We start from the raw sequence: 25,736 nt of genomic DNA on the forward strand, positions 1-25,736 counted from the left end.
CAGAGTGGTTAGGGGTGATGAGGTAGACAGGCAGGTGAGCAGTTAGGAGCCAGCAGTCCTGGATTGTATATATATAGTTGTGGGTTTTTTTTTTTTGTTTGTTTGTTTGTTTCCTTTTTGACATAGACAACCAGAGTCCATTAGGCATTTGGAGTAGACAGCGCCTCTGATGGTTCTGAAAATGTTCCTAGAACTTCCACCCTCTTTTTATCCTCCCTTTCTCTACTGCTTGGCACTAAAAGCTACACCAAATCTCTAAGCAACTCAAATGTTTACAGCCTCGTGGCATCGCTGTGTTCTCTGGCTACGCTGAACCATGCCTTGTGGTTCTGAGCGACCCAGGGCCATCCATTATTTTCACTGGGTCTTCAGACAGCACACCGACTGCCCACGGTGTGAAGAAGCAATGAAACAAGCACGGCTCATTTCTTAGCAAGGAAAAGCAGTGGAACTCTGTGCACTGAAGACAAATTGGCCATAAACTCCACAAGCCACAGAGGTTATTTCAGTTACTAAATGATTAAAGTCTCTAATCTCTGGAGTGGTGATAAAGAATACCAGAAGAAGGGGCTGGGTTTTTGATACATCTGGGGAAGTGCGGGGTGGTGGTGGGGGAGTCAGGGAGAAAATGGGAGTGAGGGAAGGTGCAAAACATCTCTTGAGATCATACCAGAGGAAGCCCACCCCATAAAAGAACCACAGGTAAGTAAGACAGCATTAATAAATCAATGACAGGAAAATGAAAACGGAAGCAGATGAATCAGCTGGTCAGGGGATCAGCTTGTAGATGAAAACAGCACATCTGTTGCTACTGTTGGTTCATTAACAAATAAGGCCGCTGGAGGAGGCTGTCTTTTCATACTAATACTTGGAATAATGAAGCTTCAAGAGCGATTAAGCATAAATCAATTGTTAAATGTATCTTGCACCTCCCCAAACACCAGGAGGCATATTTTCTCCCTGCTTTAATTTTTTTTGGCAGGCAACAGGAGGTGCAGCGATAAAAACAAAACAAAACAAAACAAAAAAATGCTGCCTCATTTTGGCTCTGCAGTGAGGTAGAGGTAAGCAGCTCATTTAGTGTTTAGCCTCACGCTTTGATTCTTACCAGCTGAAGGCACTGAGCTGTGCTTAATCGATATGTTAAATCCAAGCCCATGCATTTCAGCTCCAGTAATATCCACCAGCCTCCTGTTGCAGCACAACTCCATGCTAGCTCCCTTTCCATGCCATGTAAATATTGATTTACATTTCATTTTGGTTTTTTTTTTATTGAAGACTTAGCAACATTAACGATCGAAGCAGTGAAGCCTTTTTCTCTTCCAAAGTATTTCTCTTTTATATATGTGATGAAAAACACCTGCTTCTTTCCTAATGGCCAAGTGGCCAAGTTTTAGGACATTAATGATAGACATGGATTTGGTGAATTGTACACCATGTCCATAGGGGGAGAGATGTACTCTCCACATGATAATCTCTGACTTGGAGATGTTGGGACAACAGGTGAAGCAGAAGGAGATGGCTCAGGTTGGGAAAGAGGAAAAGACATAGGACAACACAATTGGGAAAGGAAATGAAATTTACATACAAAATTTCTCTAAAAAGCAGAAAATCCTGCAAGCTGGCTAATACGAGTTCTTGCTGAATAAGGCAAATGAGAAGGGCATGGGATGAAAAAGGACAAAGAAAAGTAAGAAATAAGATGGTCTGGCTGGAGTGGCTCAGTTGAGCATCATCCCACACACCGAAAGGTTGCCTGTTCGCTTCCTGATTAAGGCACATAGCTGGGTTTCAGGGTTCGATCCCCAGTTGGGGTATATACAGAAGGCAAATGATTATTGTTTATATTTCTCTCTCTCCCTCTCTCTGTTTTCCCCTGTCCCTCCCATTCTCTGACATGTCCTCAGGCAAGGATTAAAAATAAATATGTAAATAAAGTTAAAGAACATTGAAGATTTAAAAAGAAAAATAAGATGAATAGAAATTATTGAAGAAAGCCCCAGGAAAATTCTAAAAGTGATTATATTATTGGCTGAACAACTTTGTAAATGTACTAGATGCCTCTGAATTGTACACTCTAAATGGGTGACTTGTATACCATAAATGGTATGTTAATTATATTTCTGTAAAGTTGTTACTTAAAGAAGAAAAAGGAAAACTTCCTTATAGGATGAAGGGGGGAAAGTGAGGATGGGAAATGTAGTCTCCAACCATACTGCCTTATTCCTAGCTCTGTTACAAAAAGGAAGAAGTCAGGATGGATACACAATGACTAGACTCTGCCACCAATCCCACCCCCACAATGCTGAGCTCTCTGATAGCCTTTATGTGCAGCACAGGGCAGAAGTTCCCCAGGACATCCTGCCTCAGGATTGGGGGACTCTGCCCACCTGTTAGCAGACAGAACCATTTCCCAGCAGACCTAGCTCCACTCGACTGCAACTCATCTACCACTGAGATGACCTATTTTTCCAAGATGGAATTCTTTTTATTCAAAATGGAAAGGACATGGCTAAATCTAGTGAGACATCTCCTTTAGCCTACACCCAACATCCTGGCCGTTGAATTCTGTGCACTGAAGGCAAGGTAGAGTCTGTCTGGCACTTTGGGTTTAATACTTCTTCGATAGAAAAATTACTGTCTGGTGTCAAACTCTGCATTTCTCATCATCCCTCACCCCTCATCTTCAGTGAGCTTCCATCTGGAGGTGAGCTCTCCAGTATTTTTAGTATCCCATGGAGGTTGGGAGGGCCTTCAGCTTAATCACCATCACATTACACCTAGGACATGAATATGAGAGTTCTTCTTTCAGGAAGACCTGAAGTCCCTGCTTTCAATGATAGATTCTTCTGTAATCCTTGTTATACATGGAAAAGGAGATCTAGTAAGTATCATATAATGCTGGTTAATGTATTGATTCATCCTCAGCATAGAACTGATGAAAATTTAGTTTAAAAAGAAATGAACTAGTGCTGGAGGTCTACAGTAAAGGATAGTTTGGGGTGTCACCACGGTACTTCAGCTTTCCCATCTGTTAAATGAAGATGTTATTTCTGATGTGCCTGAGCATCTTCAGATAAATGTAACACATCGGGGAAATGGATGCAGCATCTGAGTGCCCGACAGTGGCTGGAGTTGGCAAAAAAGCATCTCCTCCTCAGGAGCCTTCTCTACACAGGGGAGGTTGTTCTTCAGCAATGTCGGGGGAAACTAAGAGGGAGACTCAACAGACATCCTTTTCCTTCCTTTCTCTCTCTTCTTGCTTGAGCAAAGTTAAAATTAAGTGTCCTGCTGAGTAGGTTTTCCCACAGTATTAGCTAATGTGGACAGTAATTGGATACATTTATCCATGTAAGAAGCTAAAATCATAAGTTCAAACTAAAATAAGTCTGATATAGCCCTAGCTGCTTTATCTCAGTGGATAGAGCTTCAGCCTGCAGATTGAAGAGCCTTGGGTTCCATTCCTGTCATGGACATATGCCCAGGCTGTGGCCTCGATCCTCAGGAGGCAGCCAATCAATGATTCTCTCTCATCATTGATGTTTCTATTTCTCTATCCCTCTCCCTTCTTCTCTGAAATCAATAAAATATATTAAAAATAAGTATGCTATATAAAGGTCTTCAGTGATCTTTAACCCAGACCATACTTAGACTCCTGGAAAATGGAAAAAATCAGAGCAACTCAATAAACTCACATTATGGTGTAAGTCCATTCCCATCCCATATTTCAGCAGATCATATCCCTGGGTGAGCTCCTCTTTGCTCTGCTTCTTGAATTCGTTATTGTACTACCGACCTCTGTGCTCATTAGCAGTGGCATTTGTGAAGCTCTAAGGGGTCTACACTTGTCCCATATTTACTCCTTCATTCCTGAGGCCGATGCTCAGGTTTCTTCCATGCTGGTTCTCTTTCCAGCACACTCGGTGTTTTGGAAACAACACCATCAAAGCCAGCATCAAAGGAGTATAACGTGAACAGTCACACAGGGCCCTGTGCTGGAAGGACCCCACACTTAGAAAAGCCCCACACTTGGTTTAATGTTTTGCTGTCATCATCTTGAAATTCTTAATTTTTGAACATGGGCCACATTTTCGTTTTGCACTTGGTCCTGCAAATTATGCAGTGGGACTGAACACAATGCTTGGGGTTTCCAACTTGAGCTTTTGTCCGTATTAGCTTTGTGACCTTGGACAAGTTTCTCAACCTCTCTCAACTTTATTTTCCTCAATTGTCAACCACAGAAAGAACAACATCTGTTCCACAGACTTGCTGTAAGAATTACATGGGATAGAAAAGCTATCAGTGCCTGGGACATAGTTCTAATAACTAACACTCATTAATTGCTTACTCTGTGCCAGAAACTGGGCCAAGCAATTTATAGAGATTAGCTCATTTATTCCTTGCAACCATGCTGATGATCAGCCAGCACACTCTGGTTTGCACTTATAAGTGTTTTATAGCCAGTGTCTGTTTCCACTGGTCCAGCCTTTATTTTGTTTGGTCAGTGTCTGTGATCACCGTGGTTATCACTACTGTTCTCAATCTCTATGTCAATGGTTGGCAAACTCATTAGTCAACAGAGCCAAATATCAACAGTACAACGATTGAAATTTCTTTTGAGGGCCAAATTTTTTAAACTTAAACTATATAGGTAGGTACATTGTTATTAACTTAATTAGGGTACTTCTAAGCTGGTCTTTGCTGAAAACTCAAGGGACCAAAGAGCTGCATGTGGCTCAAGTTTGCTGACCACTGCTCTATATGATCTGTAGTGTTTTATAAATGAGAGAACCGAGGCACAGACATTGAGTAATGTGCCCAAGACCACAGAACTTATAAGTAGACCCTTAACTATAAATGTCATAACCTCTAGTAAAGAGCTAAGACTCTAGTAAAAGTGAGGAGTTTTAACTTGAAACTTAATGTTCCTTTCTATGGTCCCAAATTCCTCTACCCTCAAGGGCTTAATAATCAAGTGAAAGTGACAAGGCACATAAGAACATGGCTACTGCACCAGGCCATGTGCTCCTAGCAGCCCAAACTCACCTGTAAGCACATATACTCTAAGCAACTTGCAGTTGCCCTTCCAACTTACCTTCCCAGGTCTCCAAGCCTTTTTTTTTTTTTTTAATATATGTTTTTAGTGATCTCAGAGATGAATGAAGAGAGTGAGAGAAATAAAAACATCAATGATGAGAGAGACTCATTGATCGGCTGCTTCCTGCATGTCCCCTACTGGGGATTGAGCCCACAATCGGGCATATGCCCTTAACTGGAATCAAACCCGGGGCACTTGGGTCCACAGGCTGACGCTCTATCCACTGAGCAAACTGGTTAGGTAGGTCTGCAAACCTTTGGTTAAGTTTTCCCTTCTTCTGAAGGCTCTTCTCTACTTTCCAATCCTCATCACTTTCTACTTAATTCCTCATTTTCCTTCAAGACTCAACTGAGGTGCTCCATCCCTCCTCTGAGATACTTAGTGTACTGTTCATGACTCTATTATAGCACTTCCTACATAACTGCTAATTGCTGCTTTTCTTATCTGACTTCCTTCAGGCCTAAAATATCTCCTTTTCCTTTTTACTTAATTTTTGACTTTTCAATTACAGATGACATACAATATTATAATAGTTTCAGGTGAACAACCCAGTAATTAAGCATTAAATAACTTACTAAGTGATCAGCCTGATAAATCTCATACCTGTCTGACACCATAAATAGTTATTACAATATTATTGAATATATTCCCTATGCTGTACTTTATATCCCCGTGACTATTCTGTAACTACCAATATGAACTTCTTGATCACTTTTTCACCCTAGCTGGGCACTCCAGGTGCAACCCATTATTTAAGCTATGTTCATCCTCTTGTAGTTGAGCCTTGATTGCTGTTGGCATGCCAATGGGAGGGATTTACCCCTAGGCTAATTGACAGCAAGGACTGGCCACAACCACTGTGGAGACTCAGCTGTGCAGGGTCCCACCCCACGGCGACAGATTTACGTTAGCAGGGTTCTGGTGCCTGCTGAGTCTGCCCCATTGAGTGTGTCACTTGTGGAAGTGGTTGGATGGTTCTTTGACATGATCTGAAGCTGCCCACAAGGTGTGTTGGCTCTGGGGCCTCCCAGGAGGTACAGGCTAAAGTCAGCCACCACCTGCATTCAGTTCTGAGTTGAACACATCTCCTATGTGAAAGGAACTAGGTTAGGCACTGGAAAGAGATCAAGATGACTAATATTTCAAGGGGGTGAAACAAGCATTGAAACACAGCACCAGCATACAAGGCAGAATGAGATACATGTAGAGAAGAAATACCAACCAACTAGAGTCAAGGGTACACAGAGGAAGAAGGGTAAATTCTGGGAGGTAGTCAGGAAAGACTTTCTGGAAAAGGAGACCTTGAGAGGTAAGGAGGATTTGGGCTGGAGGAGAACAGGAAAAAGTCCCTCTAGCATGAGAGTCAGCAAAGAGCAGTCCCTATTATTTTATTATTTAACTTATAAATGTTTTATTGAATCAACTTTCTGTCTTCCTCTTTATCTCCCCAAAACATGACTTTGAGCATATTATGTACAATTCTACTTAAAACTCAACCATAGTGCTCCATGTCCCATTGCTGACTGCATGAATTTCAAACTCCTCATTGGACATTTAAGATTTTTCTCACCCAACCTATCCCTCCTGCTTTGAGCTGACTGATGTCTTATATCAGATGTCACTAAATGAAAGACTATGGACCACATCCACATCCACAACGTTGTTTAAATGTTTGAATTCATTTTCTACATTTTATAGTCAAGATACTTATTCTCCAATAAGAAGAACCAATGTTTCTTGGAGAAATGCTTGATGAGCTTGGAACATCGTGTATATTAGAAAATAAGGGAGTGCACAAAAAAGATGAGGCATGTCAAATGACATAGGAGCCAACCTGGAGAAACTCTTCATGGAGAAATTTGGACAGTTAGAACAACAAAATAATAATGATAGTGTTAGATTATAACCCACAAAATGATTATTTATTACTTCATACTAACATAATATATAATAAAAGCCTAAGTGATGTTATGACTGGTCAACCAGTCACTATGACTATGCACTGACTACCAGGGGGGCAGACACTCAATATAGAAGCTGCCCCCTGGTGGTCAATGCACTCCCACAGCCAACCTCCCATGGCCAGCCAACCTACCATGTTCCTCCCCCGCTGGCTGGCCGGATGGCCCTGATTAGCCCGGATCGCCAACCAGGCCAAGCGACCCCACCAATACACAAAATCGTGCACTGGGCCTCTAGTAATTGAGTAAGTAAGTAAATGGAAGGGGTGGGTTAGGCAGAGAGGGCTAGCTTTTCCTTACAGAAGAATTCTAATACAAATAAAATGAATGAAGGACATACAAAATCATCTTTACGCAACATCACAATAATAATTGATGTAGGCAAGATTAACTGATGGTTGGTAAAAATCAGTGGACAAAAGTTTGAGAAGAAATAGGTTATTTTGTAGCCTCAAAATAACTCTCCAAATATTTATCACTTACAGAGGTATAAATGGCAACTTTACAGTGAAAAACTCAACAGATAGCACCTTAACCAAGTGGCCACAGTGGGCATCAACAGTAAATAAGATGTATTGACATCATGATCTGATGCCCTGCGAAGAACAAAACATCACTTCCATAGTGTTTTGGCCAAAAATGCATAATCTCAAGTTAATCATGAGAAAACATTAAACACAAATGGAGAGATACTCTACAAAATAACTGACCAGTTTTCACCCAAAATGTCAAGATCATAAAAGACAAGGAAAGACTGAGGAACTGAACAGATTAAAGGAGACCAAATAAATAATTACTAAAAGAAACGTGAGATCCTGGAACAGAAAAGGACATTAGGAGAAAAAAAAGAAAAAGAAAAAAAAAGTGAAATTTGAATAAACACTACAGTTTAATTCTCTTATAGCAATGTTAATTTTGTAGTTTTTATCAATCTAGGATGGACACACACACACACACACACACACACACACACACCTTGGATTTCCATATTATCTGGGAAATTGAAAGGTCTACATATGACCATATGACATGGAGCAGCAGTGGGGCATGTGTTTTCCAATTTGCTACAGTCCCTTCCTCTCCCTAATGTGCTATATCCAGCCATGTTTTATTTACCTATTGTGCTATAAACCTGGTTCCAAGAAGCATTTGAGTTTTTAATGCATTGCTCAATAAAAAAGCCAAGTTTCTGGCCAAAAGGTTTACTTGCTCTTCTCTAAACAAGCTTTGTCTTAATCCTTGCCATATTCCTACTTTTTCTCAAGCTGTTCCTTCTGTCTGAACTGATTTCCTGGCTCTATTCCACAATCTTATTTATTTCAATATTTCCCATCCTTTAAGAGCTAGCATAGAGATCACTTCCTCCATGAGGGTTCTGTCCTTCATTTAAGTTCATCTCTCTCTCTTTTGAACAAACAGAACACTGGGTATTTCTTAGAAAATAGCATCTTTTTTTTTTTTTCTTTTTTTTTTTTTTTTTTTTTTTATATCAGTCACTTCTTGAACAATAACTATGTGTCAAGCATATTTTTTCTTAAGTGCTGAGGACACCCAGATGAGCAATATGTCAACTTCAATCTTCAAATTCTTTCAGGCCTTGGCCTCTGGTCAAGATGGCAGCATAGATAAATTTGGTACTCGCATTCTCCCTTAACCGCATCAAAATTACAACTAAACTACAGAACAGCCATCATTCAGAACCACCTGGAATCTAGCTGAACAGAAATCCTATAACTAAAGATTTAAAAAAGAAACCACATTGAGGCTGGTAGGAGGAGAGAAGACTCTGAACAAGCTGGTCCCACACCCACATGTGGCAGCTAAAAATTGGGAGAGATATCTCAGCTGTAGAGGTGTCCCTAAGGAGCAGGTGTTCCAGCTCCACACCAGGCCCCACTAGCCCAGGGTTCTGGTGCCAGGAAGAGAAATCCTCATAAACTTCTGGCTGTAAAACCAGTAGGTAGTGAGTTTAAGATTGAGGGCTGCTGAAGTCCCAGGCAATTCTTCTTAAAAGGCCTGTACATGGACTTACTTAAACTCTCTCACTCACTCTGCACTCCAGGACTGGGGCAGCAGCTCAAAAGGTAGCAGGGACATAGAGGGAAGAACTGAATTGTTTGCATCATGGCAAGAGTTAGAAGGACAGCTTTGTTCTGGACAAAAGTGCTGGCAGAGACCATTGTTCCTTTTTGAGCTCTTCCTCCCATAGATCCAGCAGGCAGACACCATATCTATGTCTCCTTCACCTGGCTAACACTAATTGTTCCCCTTGGTGATTCCCTCAGACCCCACCCCACCCAACTTGTGGGCCCACATGAGCCATTTCCAGTGATTTCCGCCCCTCACCCCCATACAAATGGTCCATCTTGGCTCATGCTTAAGACTTTCCTAAAATTTCTCAGGCCTCAGTGTGCCCTGTCCCACTTACAAAGTGGCCCCAGGCCTGGCACTAGTGGCAGCTGGCCTTGGTTCACAGCTTAGACTCTCCTGGGCATGTCCAAGTCAAGCACAAGTAGCAACCATCTGCAGATCACTTTGTAACTCATGCTGGTTACCGGAACCATTTATATCACTTTGAGATGCTGGATAAATGAAAACAAAATGCAACTCTATGCAAATTTCTTTGAAGACATACAATTTTTCAGTAAAAAAATGTTTGTTTGTTTTTCTGACAACTAACTCCAGCTTAATGTATAAGGCAGCATAAGTGTTTGAGAGTACAACAGTAAGAGCATTAAACACACACACACACACACACACACACACACACACACACACACCACACAGACTTTCTGAGCCCTCCAAGTAAATCTATATTTAACATCAAGTAAGTTTCATAATAAAAACAATTTTTCTTATGGGGATACAAGAGTTACATCTTGGAAAGTCCATTTGAAAGGTGTCTCTAGGACCACACTGAGCCTTTTGAAAGCACAGCACACCTCCCTTCCCTTTTTGAATGACAGCTTTCCTCAAGTTCTCAATATAAATAAACTCCATGGTTATCATGGGTCCTCTTTAGAGTTGTGCTCTTACAGAAATAGCTTTCTCTTCAAAGTATGATTCAAAGCTATGCTTCAAACATAGAAAATGTTTTACAATCAAACTTCGCTCTCAAAATTTTAAAGAAGAGAATGATAGTCAATAAGGCAGCTACTCTGCAGAAAATTGGATTCTGTGATAATAAAATTGTCAAGGAGATAGCATGAAGGCTACAGGTTCTTCCAGCCTCTTTTCCCGTACTCCTGCTGAATTTTGCAGTCACCCTTCTGGAAGCAGCTATTTCTGTGATGGTTGGCACCTTGAGTCAGGAAGAAAGGGAGGAAAGGAAAAAAGAAAGGAGAAGGGAAGGGGGAAGCAAGGACTCCAAGAGAGAAGCCATTAACTTTCATTTTCTACCAGGTACACCCACTGGCCAGCACAGGATCATGCAGAGAGGCAGGACTACAGAGGAAGGGCAAAAGTGCAGAGCAAGGAAATGCCAAAGAAAAGAGCACAGAAGTAAGGCCTGTGGGGAAAGTAGATCTCTGCAGGGTGGGGAACAGAGCAGATGACTCAAGCGTGGTAACGAAGGATCTTACCCTAGGGATTTGGGATGGGATAACATTTTGTCAAACTAAACCAAGTCCCCTCATCCTGCCACTTGTTGCAATGACTTCCCTCTTCCCTGCCTCCTAAGTCAGCTGCATTCATTTGGATCAGACACACCATTATTGTGGATGAGGTGTATCATCCATTGGCCCCAAAGAAAGGAAAGAATGGGAAAGAACAAGAAAGTTCACTTTCTGCGTTTGAACTTCTAAACACATATTCTAATCTCATAGCACAGACAATAACTTTGAGGAAGCAGCTAAGGTCCTGGCACCAAAACTGATTTCTAAGAACATGATACTCAAATACAGCCTAGGCAGTGTGCTGCAGGAGCAAGGCAGGAGAGATGGAAACTTTCACAGTCCTCAGACACTCCTGCACACCCACAAGAGGAAGTTTGCTTTCTCCTGGGAGTGTCAAAGGGGTGACTAAAAAAGTAAAGTGTTATGTTTTAATTCACATAATAACTTGGATTTTAAAAATCTTACCTGTTGTATAATTATGGAGCTATATTACTCATATATCAAACTTGCATTGAATGAGGTTAATTGTATGTCTAAGTTCAGGCTTCTAAGAGCATAAAAGCAGTAGAGCTATATCAAAGGGCAGAAAAACTTTTTTTTTTTTTTGCATTCTCTAGCTGTGCTAACCAAGAGGTGAAGGTCCCTCACTTCTCACCTCAGGCAACCTTATTGAAAGTAATTTGCTCCAACGTGTTGGGTCATGACTCATTAGATAAGAGTTTTCATTAGCCTCATGTGGGTATTAAAAGTCCACATCATCTAAGGTCAAGACTGAGATGGAAAGAACATAGAGGTGATGCAATTATACTGACTTCAGAGCCGAGCTGTTTTCTGGAGGGAAATGGTACATAAAACACGCAAACAATGAACAACTTGAGAGAGAAATTCTCCATGGCAATCACAGCTATAAACTTACAAGAAGTGACTCAGTCATAGAACCGGTGCCGTGTTGAGAAGCATTAGGGAAAAGAAGAGGCATCTGTGCGGTGATGAGGCATCCTGCCTGGACTCGAAGGAGGAAGGGCATGAGGCGGGTGCAGGTATGCATATTTCTGTATTACCCACGGCCAAGGTTCTGGCACTGACAATCGATTTTTAAGAACATGGTCCTCGAAGACAGCCCAGGAAGTGTGGTGCAGGAGCAATAAAGAAGGAAAGATGCAAACAAAAGGGAACTTTTACACAGTCTTCAGGCTCTCTCCTGCGCACACAAACACAGGTTTGCCTTGTTCCCAGGAGACTAAGGAGGGTGGGAGGAAGGGCACTGGAACCAAAGAGGCTTTCAGTGGGGGTGAAGTAAGTGTCCAGGGAGTGTGCGGACAGGATAATCTGAAGCCAGAGAGGGACCAAAGACACTGGGCTGTGACCAGAGGTCATGTGGAGCATTGTACAAGCTACATCTTACTGAACCCTAAGTCATACTGAATCTCAGTTCACAAACTCAGTTGTGGACAAAGTAAATTAACTTTTCTATAAATGAAGTCAATACTTATATTAAAGTATTATCTATTCTTTCTTGCAAACAGTAGAAACTTAATTTTAGTTACTTCTGAGTTCCTACCCTTTCTCTGTGATTGCCTCTCAGTCTGAGGCCCACGAATGAAGGTTAGGGGTGTGAGGAGCACACTGCTTGAGTCAGCTAACTCTCAGGACCCTCTTGGGCACACAAGATATCTGACCCAAGGACACTTTGATATGGCTTATACAAGGGGTGACTTAGTCATGATGAGCAAGGGTCCACATTCCATCTCAGCAGCTGTGCTGGTGAAGAGCGATGCCCACTCTTTGTTGAGAGGCAATCACAGAGAAAGGGTAGGAACTCAGAAGCAACTAAACTAGAGGAAACTTGTCCCAGAATTGATAAATCCACAGTCATTTGTCACTTATGTAGCACTCTTGGGTACAAAAAGAATCATTTCATGCCCTCAGCTACCTCTCTTTCACCCCTTCCATTCACAGGTCTACTCTGAGGGTATTTCAAATTCATTAGCCAGGACAGAGTGGACAGCCGTACTTCCCTGGGGATCTTGCCTCTTTCCTAGAGTCTATCTGGAAAAGTAAAACCAAATGTCCTCTGTGGTGTCATTCCCAAATGTACCTGGAGTTTCTGTTGTGGAACCTTCTCCTTGCTTCATCCCAGGAAGGGAGCATGGTACAGAGCTTTTCCATCAAGGACTCATCACCATCTAAGCTCTCCTCTCTTCTCCTAGCTTCCTTTGTTTTCCTGGGTGGGGGGAGGGGTGTAGGGCACTTTAGCCTAGAGGAAGGGGAGCAGTGTGGATTGGGGGAGCTTCTTTGTTATTACTCATTACTTCTCCCACGTCTCTTATACACACGTCAGTTCTTTCTGTTCTTTTGAGGCCAAGATATTAAAAGCCAAAAAGCTAATAATTGAGTTCTTTTGTGTTATTTGCTGTCTGTGGAGTCATCCCTTCCCTGAGACAGTGATGCTAAGTCGTTGGGAAAAGGATTACAAGGTTAAAGGAGAGCTGAAAAACTAGTTATATATTCCAGCCACATATAGACAACCACTCCCCAGCCCAGACCTTGCTAAGATTAGTCACAACCCATAGTGCACTCTGGGAAGAAATCAAACACTGTGGTGTAAGGATTTAGTGGCTAGATTAACTGCTTGCAGAGATCCTGATCCCCAGGAATTGGGGTCTGATGCAGGTATGATTCTAGTTGTGGGGATTGGATGCCAAAGGCAAACTCCTATGACTTGGGGCTGAGAGAGAAGAGGCTGTTGAAAACTCAAGCCTTATCAGCCAACACTGCCCTGGCTCTACCCTACCAGCCAGCTGGGCATGGGTCAGGGCCCAGGCAACATTGTTTGTCTTAAAGAATTAACTGGTTTTATAGCTAAATGGGCAGCAGCAGTGATACTGCTACCTGGAGCTCTATCAAGGAAGGAAAAGAAAAGCTCAGACCACAAGTGTGGGGTCTGAATTTCCAGATATTCACCACAGAAACTGAAAAATTACCCTTCCCTGGCAAACATCAACCTACTCAGACAAATCTGAGCCCTTTGTTAAAGTTAGTCTTGCCTCCTCCTATTCCTTCCTCAGTGAGCCTAATTCACTACCTAGTTCCTTAAAATCAGGACCAGGGACTTTTAGAATTCAAAACTAAGTGGAAGATCTCTTTGGATGAGCAGAAAAGTACTATTTTGGGAGCCTGTTTATGTTATAATTTTGCATATAAAGAGTAGGCAGATAGAAATACAAACAATCTACTTTCCCCCCCTATTCTATTCTTTTCAACATAATTCACATTAGAGTTAAACAATACTATTTTTAAAATCACTAAGTAGTGGATACAACTAACAAGCAAAGTGATGTGGCATAAACCCCATCACCAACAAATACACAGACTATATGGCACCCTCACACTGCCCTATATTTCTTTTAAAAATACACTTCCTTTCCCTACCTCACACATGTTCTCATATTCTCTCACTCTCAACTTTGGTATGGCGTCCATTTTTTGATTTGGCCAAGATCTTAAGAATCTTACCAAAGATAATCAGTCCTATTCCGACAAGATGCCACTAATAAAGGAACTTGGGCAATTATAAATCTCAACAACAAACAAGAGAAGGAAGCTCGAATTAGTGAGCCACACTACTCAGATGGTCTTTGAGGGCTTCCTGAACGGAGGTTCAGGCTCAGGACCTTGGGACCTACAAACTGGCCAAACAAACATCAATTTGTGTCTCAAAGTGCCTCTGAATTACAAATGAGCAAAACCCAGTTGTCTTGGGATCTGAGTAATTTGGCTTTAAATTTAATCAGCAGTACATTAACTATTGACCTATTACTTATGATGATTTAGAACAAGACTTTGATGGAAGCTACTAGAACCTAGTCAATGTCTTTTATAAACCAATCTTAGCCATGGATTATCCATGTGCTCATTGGCAAGACTTCACTGAGGATAGATCTCATCAGGCTTGAATTCACTGAGTATTCATAGTATTGAAAACCTCCTATGAAACCCAGGCCATTTAAATTTCTACTTATCTGATCATTGCACACATCGCCTTAATACGGAGGACTTGGTACACTGTGACTCTAATATGCTAATAAAAAGAAAGTGTGAATCATTTTCATATGTTCCCTTTTCTGGGAGATGAATCAGTCTCTTGCCCTAGTGCTTGTGTTCAAAGATTATTTAAAAACCAGAGTAACTGGAACATTTCTCTAGGTGGGAAATGTAAATGTTCTTATGCCAGAGCAGAAACACAAGTCAGTCCCATGGGGCAGGGGTTGGGGACCCTGTTGGCATAGTCAGGACCAAGCGAGGAGAAATGCTATATGTGCTCCTATACAGCAGGTCCTTAGTGGGTGTTTGGCCTCTCACAACCTTCTCTTCACTTTCATAAGCCTTATTTTTCTTTCACCCATCAGACCCACCAGACTGCCTGCCTCCTTGTTAAGAGACAGTCCTCCCTGAGGTCTAGGTTTCTGTAAGCAAACAGTTCTGTCATTGACTTTCATCATGACCATATTTTGGGTAGAAGCCCATCTCATTGGGCTGAAGATACTTCGCAAGCTGAGTGTTTGTACGAAAAGGAGCAACAGGCCTCCTTGGATATCTTTAGACTCAGTCTCAATATGCCTTTAACTGTTCCCTTGATGCCACACCCTGCTCAGTTCAACATACAAACGATCCTCTTCCACAGCCCATTGCTCTTTCTTTGTGCTTAGCCTCTCCTGAGCATCTCCAAGATGCTCAAGATGGTCAAGATGGCAGCATAGGTAAATGTGGTCAAGATTTATTTGTGTTTTTTTTAAATTTTTATTCCTCACCTGAGGCTATTTTTCCATTGATTTTTAGAGAGAGTGGAAGGGAGAGGGAAAGACAGAGAGAAACATTGATGTGAGAGAAACACCTTGATTGATTGCCTCCTGCATGAGCCCCAACCAGGGCCTGGGTCAGACAGGAGCCTGCAACCGAGGTACATGCTCTTGACCAGAATCAAACCCAGGCCCTTTACGTTTACAGACCAATGCTCTATCCACTGAGCCATATGGGCTAGGGCATCACTGCTCTTTGAAAAAAAAAGTTTCTAGATAAATTAAGAAAAGACAATGGAAATTATTAATAAACAGATTAATAACATGTGATCTCATGAGGGATTAAGGAACAGCAAAATCTAAACAAAATAAAGATGCTCTTTTGCATGTGAGTCGATTTGGAAAAGATTTTTATTAATCATAATGCTGGTGTTGCAGTTAGAATGCTTTTAGGCTGCAAAAATGAAACAACCAAATCAAACTTCTTAATTAACATGTATATTATATAATTTCAAATGAAAAAAGTCCTAAGGAAGGGTGGCTCCTGGGTAGATTAATTCAGGGTTTTAGCAGTTGAATAAAGTTTCCCTCCTTTATTGGTATTGTACTTAGGCTGCTCTGGTTCAATATCCAGTGAAAGAAGGGACATTATTTCTTTCTTGTCTTTTTTTTTTTTTTTAATTAAAAAAGTTTACCTAGTAAACCTTACTTCTCATCTCATTAGCCAGAAGTGGGTCAAATGGCTACTTCTAAACCAACCACTGGCAAGAGAAATGAGATTACTAAGATTAATTTAGACTAATCCAGATTTATACCCAGAAGGAGCAGGGACATCTGAACAAAACAAGGCTCTATCAACAGGGAAAATAATGTCTCATGGGTAGGCAACCTGTGGTGTCTTCTCTGACTACTAAGGGTGTGATGAGACAGGCCACACAAGTGTCTGAATTTTGGAAAGTAATTTGGCTAACTACCTATTGAGATGTGTCAAAGTACCCATACCTTTTGATGTAGTAATTCCACTTCTAGGAATAAAGTCCATAGAAATTATACCTAAATGCAGATAAAGCTTTATGTTTAAATATAATATATAGCATCCTCTCTAATACTAAAAGAAAAAAACAAAAGGGGGGGGGGACAACCAAAAATACTTCAGGGTCCCAAATAAAGAGATATGTATGTAATTACAGTATATTCTTTTTGATGGACTATTCTTTAGCATTTAAAAATGATGTCAACAGTTTTATAGAACATGGGAAGATGTTTATCCTATATAATGAAAGCCTAGGTGGTGGCATGTGACATTGTCACAAGATGGCCACCGTAACACCATCACAAGTTGGTCACCAAAAGATAGCCACCATCATGTCACAAAATGGCCACAAAAAAATGGCCACCACAAGACGGCTGTCAGGGGAGGGCAGTTGGGTGCAACCAGGCCATCAGAGGAAGGCAGTTGGGGGTGAGATTAGGTCTTCAGGAGAGGGAGTTGGGGGCAACCACTCTGCAGGGGAAGACAATTAGGGGTGACCAGGCTGGCAGGGGAGGGCAGTTGGGGGCAACAAGGCTGGCAGGGGAGAGCAGTTGGGGGCGATCAGGCCAGTTAGGCATCCATCGGGCTGGCAGGAGAGCAGTTAGGGGGCAACCAGGATGGCAGGCAGAAGTGGTTAGGAAAAATCAGGTAGTCAGGCAGGCGAGTGATTAAGAGCTGATCCCTGTGGGGCTTAAATCGGTAATCGATCATCCTCCTAGGGGTCCCAGATTGGAGAGGGTGCAGTTTGGGCTGAGGGATACACTCCCACCCCCGTGCACGAATTTTGTGCACCAGGCCTCTATTATTACATATAGGGTTAAATGAGAAAGCAGGTTGTCAAATTGTATATATACTACAACTCTATGTAAAATATTTATAGCAACCCTCTCCTCAACATTTATGATAAGCCAGGAACCTGCGCACTACCTCTAATCCTGCAGCAACCCTGAAATGCCCATTTTAATATCCAGGCAACAAAGGCTTTATCAGAATCACTCAGCTACCAAGAGGCAGAGCAGGGATCCAAAGTCTAGGTGTTTCTGTGTGAACCATGGCCTCACAATTTAGGGGCAATCCTCTTTCTTTTCCCCTTTTCCTGTCTGTCTTCTCCACTGTGGATGGGCAAATTATTCCTGACACCAGCTGCACAAATACGCCATATAGTATAGATAAACACTAGTATTTAGTGAAGTGGAATTGAACAAGGACAATGGGAAATTGTGCGGGACAAACAGACAGCAGGAGCAGGAAAAAAGAGAGGTCACTACAGTGATTATCCAGAGAACCAGGAAGTGACTGTTCACCAAACCAACCAGAATTCCTTGACTTCCCTGTTAGCTGACATTGTTCTCCAATGGCCTCCTTCAGTCCACAGGCCTTGCTGCCATGGATGGTCCTCCTCAATTCACCAAGAGCTTTTCATGCCCCAGAGGCTTCTCTCAATGTTGGATCCTGGTCTCACTCATATGCTGATCAGAAATCTTTCCTACCATGGTTGTCCAGCTTAGGAGGGGATGGTGTACATGTTGTGATCATAGGGATAAAGGAAGCAATTGATAAAGCTGTAAAAGATGGCAGAGGGGAACCAATACATTAGAGATCATACATTTTCCCCCCTTAGAACAGTACTTACAGCCCCAAACTGGGGGGTATACTTGTTACTAATAAATGCCAATTATTAATTTAAGGAGAGAAAAAAAGAAAGATGATCCTCTGGACATCTATTCCTCACAGCTGTCTTTGCTAATCCATATCTACATGGAATTCTGTCAGGCACATTGATCAAAGAAAGTCTGTTTAGAATCGATCTAAATACAGACAAGTTTTGCCGAAACTGATTTGGCTCAGTGGATAGAGCATCAGCCTGTGGACTGAAAAGTCCCAGATTCAATTCTGGTCAAGGGTATATACCTTGGTTGAGGGCATATCCCCAGTGGGGGGTATGCAGGAGGCAGTTGATCGATGTTTCTTTCTCATCGATGTTTCTAGCTCTCCATCCTTTTCCCTTCCTCTCTGTAATATTTAATAAAATAAAATACAGACAAGCTTTGTTTAGTGTTTATCTGATGACCTACAGGACCCTCCATCAGGCCTCAGTGCTGTCGTTTTGCCACTGTTTCCACTGGACAAGCCTTGTTGTCACTGTATGAGGGTTATGGAACTATTAGCATCCCCACGCCCCCTGGTTCCCTTGTTTGTTTAAGAAATGTGAGAATAGATCAACCAGGCAAGAGTAATGAGACTCATATCTGATTTCAGAAAGCCGATACAATCACATCTGAGAAATGTCTCCAATAAAAATGACTGGAGATAAGAATCATGCAAAGATTTTTTTTTTTTTTTAAGGGAATGATGTATACTTTGTGGGGTTTTTTGTTTTGTGTTTTTAATGCTGAGGGTTTTAAAAGCCTGTTTTTGCTTTCATTTAATATTCTCAGGTTTATGTCTGTTATTTCAGAGCTAGTGATGCATTAAAAACTAGAAGAGAAGAAACCCCTCTGTGGTAAAATCCTCCTCTTGGCCACCTTTATACAATATGTCTGTGCCAATCTCTCGGTCATCATTTTATCTCCAGAGCCCTTCACAGTCATCAACCCAGACATCACACAAGCAGCACCGAGTTCCAGGACTCCTCCCACAAGCCCAAAGGAAAGTTCTTGGGAGCTTGGAAAAGTGAGATAACTTCTGGGCTCCAAGCTCCAGAAATGTCCCTCATTCCTACCAGTGAGCAGAACTGTATTAGGGCCAGTGATGTGTGAGGCACGTGGTGGTGACCAGGAGAGCTGGAAGCAGATAGAGCCAGGGACTTCAGGGCAAACCAGCTTTGAGGAGCTTCCCCAAGGAGAGCGGGGAGGCCAGCTCTGCCTTCATGTCCAAGAGCTCATTTTGGGCCAGACACAGGAAGCAAGTCTGAAAGGTCAGGAGACACTGAGTAATCCAGAGATGGAGCAGTAGAGATGGGGAAAGGTGGGGATGAATCTCCAGGGTTCAAGGCTTGAGTCTCCCAAGATCTTTCTTTCTTTCTTTTAAAATATATTTTATTGATTTTTTTACAGAGAGGAAGGGAGAGAGATAGAGAGCTAGAAACATCGATGAGAGAGAAACATCGACCAGCTGCCTCCTGCACACCCCTTACCGGGGATGTGCCCATAACCAATGTACATGCCTTTGACCGGAATTGAACCTGGGACCTTTCAGTCCGCAGGCCGATGCTCTACCACTGAGCCAAACAGGCTTTGGCCCAAGCTCTTTCTTAACAAATGTCAACTACAAAGAGAGTGAGTCCCACTGATTTAAAAGCCTCATGTTCTCAGAGGGAACCTTTAAAACCACACACCAAGGGCCAAATGCTGGGTGCTCCCACAGAGAATGCTCCAGAGAAGATTGAAATGGATACTCTCATCCAGAAATTGTAACAATTTGTCCTTATAGTTTCTGTCCCTCTGAGGTTGCTCTGAAATAAAAAATGTGTAGGTAAATAAGTGGGCTTTGTCACAGAAGGTGGCAGTGAGTGGCATGTTGAGGGCCCGAGTAGAATAAGTATTCTGTGAACTCTTGCCCATGTAAATTGTCACCATCAGTAATATTTTTGACATTTCCGCCTCAGAAAGATATGTTTCCATAAATGACTGCCATTCCTGATGAGTCATTGGCTATGAGGTGAATGGAATTGTCAGGTGTGGAATCTGAGAGCCAGGGCTGCTCCTCAAGGGGGAGAAGCCAGAAGGAGCCCCTACACCCAGTATTTCTATCCTGTAGGATCTGTTGAATAGATAGATAGACAGCTCCCTCTGCCCCTGGTCTGCTTTGCACTGCACTGGTCAGCTCTGCTCTGCTCCAGAGAGACATCTTCTGTGCTTCAGCTCAGCCCATGGAAACTCAGTGTTCAGTGGAAAGGGAAAGTGCCAAGCCACAGGGGAGCTGGCTATATATACACAGAAGTCCTATCCCGAGTCCCTGATTGGTCTGACCTCATGCAAATGAGGACTCCAAATCCACACAGTTAATTGGTCCAAAGGACACTGGTCACAATGGAGCCACTCTGATTGATTGGTGAAGAAGCTGATGGGGATATATTAATAGTTGCCTAGCTCCAACTGAATGGGGGAAATCCTCAGCCCTATTAGTTGAATAGAATTTCAGGGACTCCATTATGAAGGCTGGCTCAGAGGGCAGAAACATTGCCCTTGTGCAGGCAGGCAGTTCAGAGCAGAGGCAGGTAGTGCTCCCTGAAGTCAAGTTTGTATGAGAGGCCCCTGTGTATAAAAAGGCTGTGTTTTTTGGTTTGTTTGTTTGTTTTGCTTTTTTTTTTTTTTTTTTTTTTTTTTTTTTTTTTTTTTTTTTTTTTTTTTTTTAATGTGAGCCCAAATAGCCATCGGGAGCCATTTTTAGTAGATATTTTCTTTCTCTGGGTCCACATTGTCAAGTAAAGGAGGACTGTCCCCTACAGGGTCAGGAATTCTGCCACCAAGATCCTCATTTATAAGATAACACAAGTGAGCAACGAATAAGACATCACATAAGATGCTGCAGAAGCAGCACTGCGCATTGAAGCTTCTCACAAAAAGAGGGATGAACTCCCATACCTCTCTCTGTGGGCATTTGCTTGATGCTTGGAAAACCCACCGCAGGAATGCTGAGACCCAGGGACATCAGACTTTCTGGAGTCCAGAATGAGACGCTCACAGGATGATCAATGTAAATGTACTGCGGGGATGTTTATCTCCTGTGGGGCACCACCACTTCCTATGGGCAGATCTAAACAACTCACGTTATACAAGAAAACAAATCAGGGCACAAGTGGACACATGCTGCTTTATGCTCTTCAGACTGGAGTTTCCTTCCCTTTTAAGGGGTCAATTAGAGGCCACTCCACAAGAAAAAGATAAGCCAGGTCCCTGATGGTTGTTACGGAGTAGTTTTTACTTATGCAAGTCCTTGTTATCAAAAGCATTTTTTTTTCTAAAATGCATGTACTATATAGTTTCTCAGTTGTAAAATCTGGCATGATAATCAGACACAATTATTCTCTTCATTTGCTCTGCGGAAGATCTCACTTTAAGCATGCGAGGGCCTTGCTGAGCCTGCAGCACAGCAGATACTGTACCCCCCTCATTTGCTGCTTTGCAAACACATGCCCTTAAAAAAAGGACAGCAATTCCATCACAACGTTAAAACAGCAACAGGAGAGCAAAGCCCGTGGCCGACACTCCCCCAACCAGAATGCATTGCTATTTTTATCCCCAGAGCAGAGCATATTGAGGGAACACAGAATTACTTTTGTGATTAAACGCAGCCAAAAAACCTCACAAGTGCTAATCTCTGGAAATCTGTTACAGATTGGATGACAAGCGCCAGCAAACTGCTATTTTTTTAAGTCTAAAAATAATTCTCAACACTCATGTGTGTAAGTAATGTAGCTGAAAGGAAATTTAATTTGAGTGGTTAGAAAGGTTTGGTTTTTATTCAATTCCTCAATTCCTAAATAGAATAGTGGGCATGGTTCTGGAAAAGCTCCCAAAAGGAGAGGAGGTCTGAGGCAGAGGTCCTGGCAGTTCTTAGCATTTACAAATCCCAGTCATTCTAGCCCAGGGAGCTGGGCTCTGTAACCTGAAACATTTTAATTCCTTCCTTCCTTCCTTCCTTCCTTCCTTCCTTCCTTCCTTCCTTCCTTCCTTCCTTCCTTCCTTCCTTCCTTTCTCCCTTCCTCCCTCCCTTCCTTTCTCCCTTCCCCCCTCCCTTCCTTCCTTCCTTCCTTCCTTCCTTCCTTCCTTCCTTCCTTCCTTCCTTCCTTCCTTCCTTCCTTCCTTCCATTTTTTGAGAATTTATGTGATTGTGATGGGAGTAGGGTCAGACATGGGCAAAGCATGGTGGAGGAGTATTGTTTGAATCAGTGATGAATGGATTGGTCATATAAGGCCAGATGGCCTCATTTTCTCTGGTTAAAACCCTTTGGAAATCAGGTCCTTTTTGTTCTGTCACAGAAGAAAATGGGGTTTTTAATCCATGGGGAGTGGATGGTGCCAAACCAGTTGATTCACAGTCATCTTGAGACCCAAGTGGGATAGCACAATCCTTCAACCATCCACGTGTATGCCCTTCACAAGCACCTTCCCGAACACTCACTCCAGGGCTCAGTCACGAATTTACTTTTCATTCCTTGTCCACTTAAAGGAGCCCAGCCACACTTTAACAGCTTCCTTTTTGCTTGGGTTGAGACCCTAGACCCTCTCATGTCCATTGATGTTCTTCCTCCCTTATTCAGTCACATCCAGTGTGCCTGTCCATCCTGGGGTCTCTGTTCTATTTCCCCATTACACTCCAGTTCTGTGCTTGCACCTGAAAACCTACCTGAACTTTGGAAGCCTTTTCTTCCTAAAGCCAGGCCCTGTGTTTTCACTCCATCTTCCAACAGGAATCCTGCTTCAATCTGAATAGACTCTCTTGGGACCTCCTCTGTCTAGAGCTTTCTCATGCCAGGCCTGATCTATCAGATTCCCATCTGGAGGGAAGAGGTATTTTTCCAGGATAGCACAGTGAAAAAACATGGGCTTTACAGCTATCCTGCCTTTTCAGTATTAAATATATTTTAAGGCTTCCAACTCGTTGACAAGGGCAAACTTTTCTTTATAGAGTTCCAGCTAATAAATGCATAAGAAACAGTGGAGTTAGAAAATTATCATTTTGGAACACCCAGTTTAATAATGGGTCTATTCTAGACAATGATCAATAACTACTCAAAGTATTGGGTAAAATCTTCATGGGGAATTTTATAAATGGATGTATCAAGTTGACAGCATCTGATCTGACTGATCAGTCTTAAAGGCAATGGTGGAAAGACAGGCAGGCATGATGAGCCTTTTGATGTGATTCAATGGAAAGTCATAGCCCCACCTACAAGGTATCCTTTAAAAAATGTTGAATTTGAATTTAATCAAGCCTTTAGATGTAAATACTAGTTTACAAATTATTCAGAATAGAGAAATGTCATCATGTAGACTCATCAGCCAAATCTAGAATGAGATTCTACCACAAAGTGAATGATCCAGTTTAAAAAAAAAGAAAAAAAAAGAGGGTTAATAGTTACAGATTTTAAAAGACTTAATACCATATCAACCAAATGAAACATATGGAATGATTGTGCTTAGCAAATGGTCACATTGTTAAACATTAGGACTTATAATTACAACTATTGTCCTGTTTCTCAGTTCCAGACGCCACAATCGGAAATATTCATCATTAAAATAAACTTCAAAAACCTGTACTCTATACTCCCCAAAATTTGTGTTTAGAATATTTGAAGAATCTTAGATTTATGAGGGAAATATAATTTCCTAATGGGCAAGGGGAAGCTCTGGCAAACAGATAATGTCATACCTAGCCTGCATTGTTAAGCAATGGCAAAACTGAAAATCTAACCAGCCCATAATATGTAAACCTTCACACACTTTTTAAAAGCCTTCTGATCACAGAAAAATATGGATGTCCACATATGCACATCCATATGTATTCACTTCAAACAGTATGGAAATGTTCTATGCTTATATATGTACATACATATGTTGCCAAAATTCACTAACATATGTTCATATATACACATACCTGTAGCCATGAATAGATAATAAACGTTTTGATTTTTTTCTCTTTCAAATAAAATCTCATATAGTAAAGCACTGGTTATGGTATTCTCATGGGAAATGAGTTCATCTGGACGGTTTTATCTCTTTAATTGCCAATTTTAGTTTTTGTATTTCTAGATGATAATCTTTCTAAAATGTGCTTCACTCTTCCTTGAATCTTAGGAAGAGAATCCCAAGCACTTCCTGGATACCTTTGAGTGGTCAGTGTGGACATGATTACACTAGCATGTAATCTCTGCCCTTGAAGTTTATTTGAGGAACTTGAAGTGCTGACTATTTTCCAATATATGAAATAACTGCAGCCCTTTGTGCTCTTTCAATTCTTATTTCTACATTCTATAGCATTTATTTCTACTCCTGTGTTTCAACTTCCATCTGTGGTAGCGACCTGGACATCCCTTCTGATCGCTGTTTCCAATCTGTTTTATAACCAGAAAATCAAGCTTGTTGATTTGTGGGCAAAATAGGGATGGAAAGGCTCTGCTGAGCATTAGAGATTTTTTTGTAGGTCAAGTACATGACCTTGAGTACCTGGACTTTGTGAACATTACTTTTTGTTTCTTATAAAAAGCTATGCCTCACATAACTTAAAAAGGCTGCCAAAAAACAAAAACAAAACAAAACAAAACAAAACAAACACAATTGTTCAGAAGCACCAGATAGAAATGTATCAGAGTGTCCTTGAAGTGGAGGCTTTCATTAACTCCTTTTAGGAAAACCATGACTTATTTCCCATGGAAAAGTGAATATTGCTTTTCTTAAATTCACAATGAAACTCTATAGCACCATTATGCTGAGACCTCAAACACAGATTAGAAATTATCCCTTTAAAGTGAAAACAGATGTAATATCTTCCTTAGATCTTATTTGTATGAATTCCCTGTACGTACCAGACCTCTGACAAATGCAACTTTACAATGACTATATATATTAAAGTCTCCTTCACATACAAATACCTGGCACTAATACGAGCATCTGATACTCTTGAATGATTTTCTGATTAAAGAAAGAGAATTTTCTTGGCCCCAATTGGAGTGAACCTTAGATATAGTTAGAAGAGGCCTGTGAAATTGATTTTATGAAGTACCTGGTTGAAGTAGATGATTCTAGCCCTTTCAGCTTGTGTGAACCTGGCTCTCTCACTCTCTTCCTCGTCCACTGTATGAATCAATACAGGTCCCCCATACAATACTATATCATGTCCTCAATCCCAACCACTTTTAATTAGAGCTTGGGTGCCCTCCATTCATCCAGACTAGATAAATAGTTTAAATGCTTGAAAATAACAACTTGAAATCTTCAGGCTCTCATCTACTGGAGATTGCTACTACATAAGACTTGAATGCTCATCCCAGTTACAATGGGCTTACACCGCTCCTTACCATCTGAAGTGGAGCATCTGTGAATTTAGTGTGTGTAGAGCGATGCATGCATGGCTTAAGAACACCAGGTAGGTAATCCCTAGGCTTTTCTAAGCTCCGCAGCTCAGATGCACACAGAATCATGAGTGTATTACTATAGAACAAAGCATTTCCATCTGAAAAGAGATGTCCATTAGCATGTCCTTACCACACTCTCTTCCTCCCCACAA

This window comes from Pipistrellus kuhlii, unplaced genomic scaffold, assembly GCF_014108245.1.
Source record: "Pipistrellus kuhlii isolate mPipKuh1 unplaced genomic scaffold, mPipKuh1.p scaffold_m20_p_1, whole genome shotgun sequence".
Taxonomy (NCBI): domain Eukaryota; kingdom Metazoa; phylum Chordata; class Mammalia; order Chiroptera; family Vespertilionidae; genus Pipistrellus; species Pipistrellus kuhlii.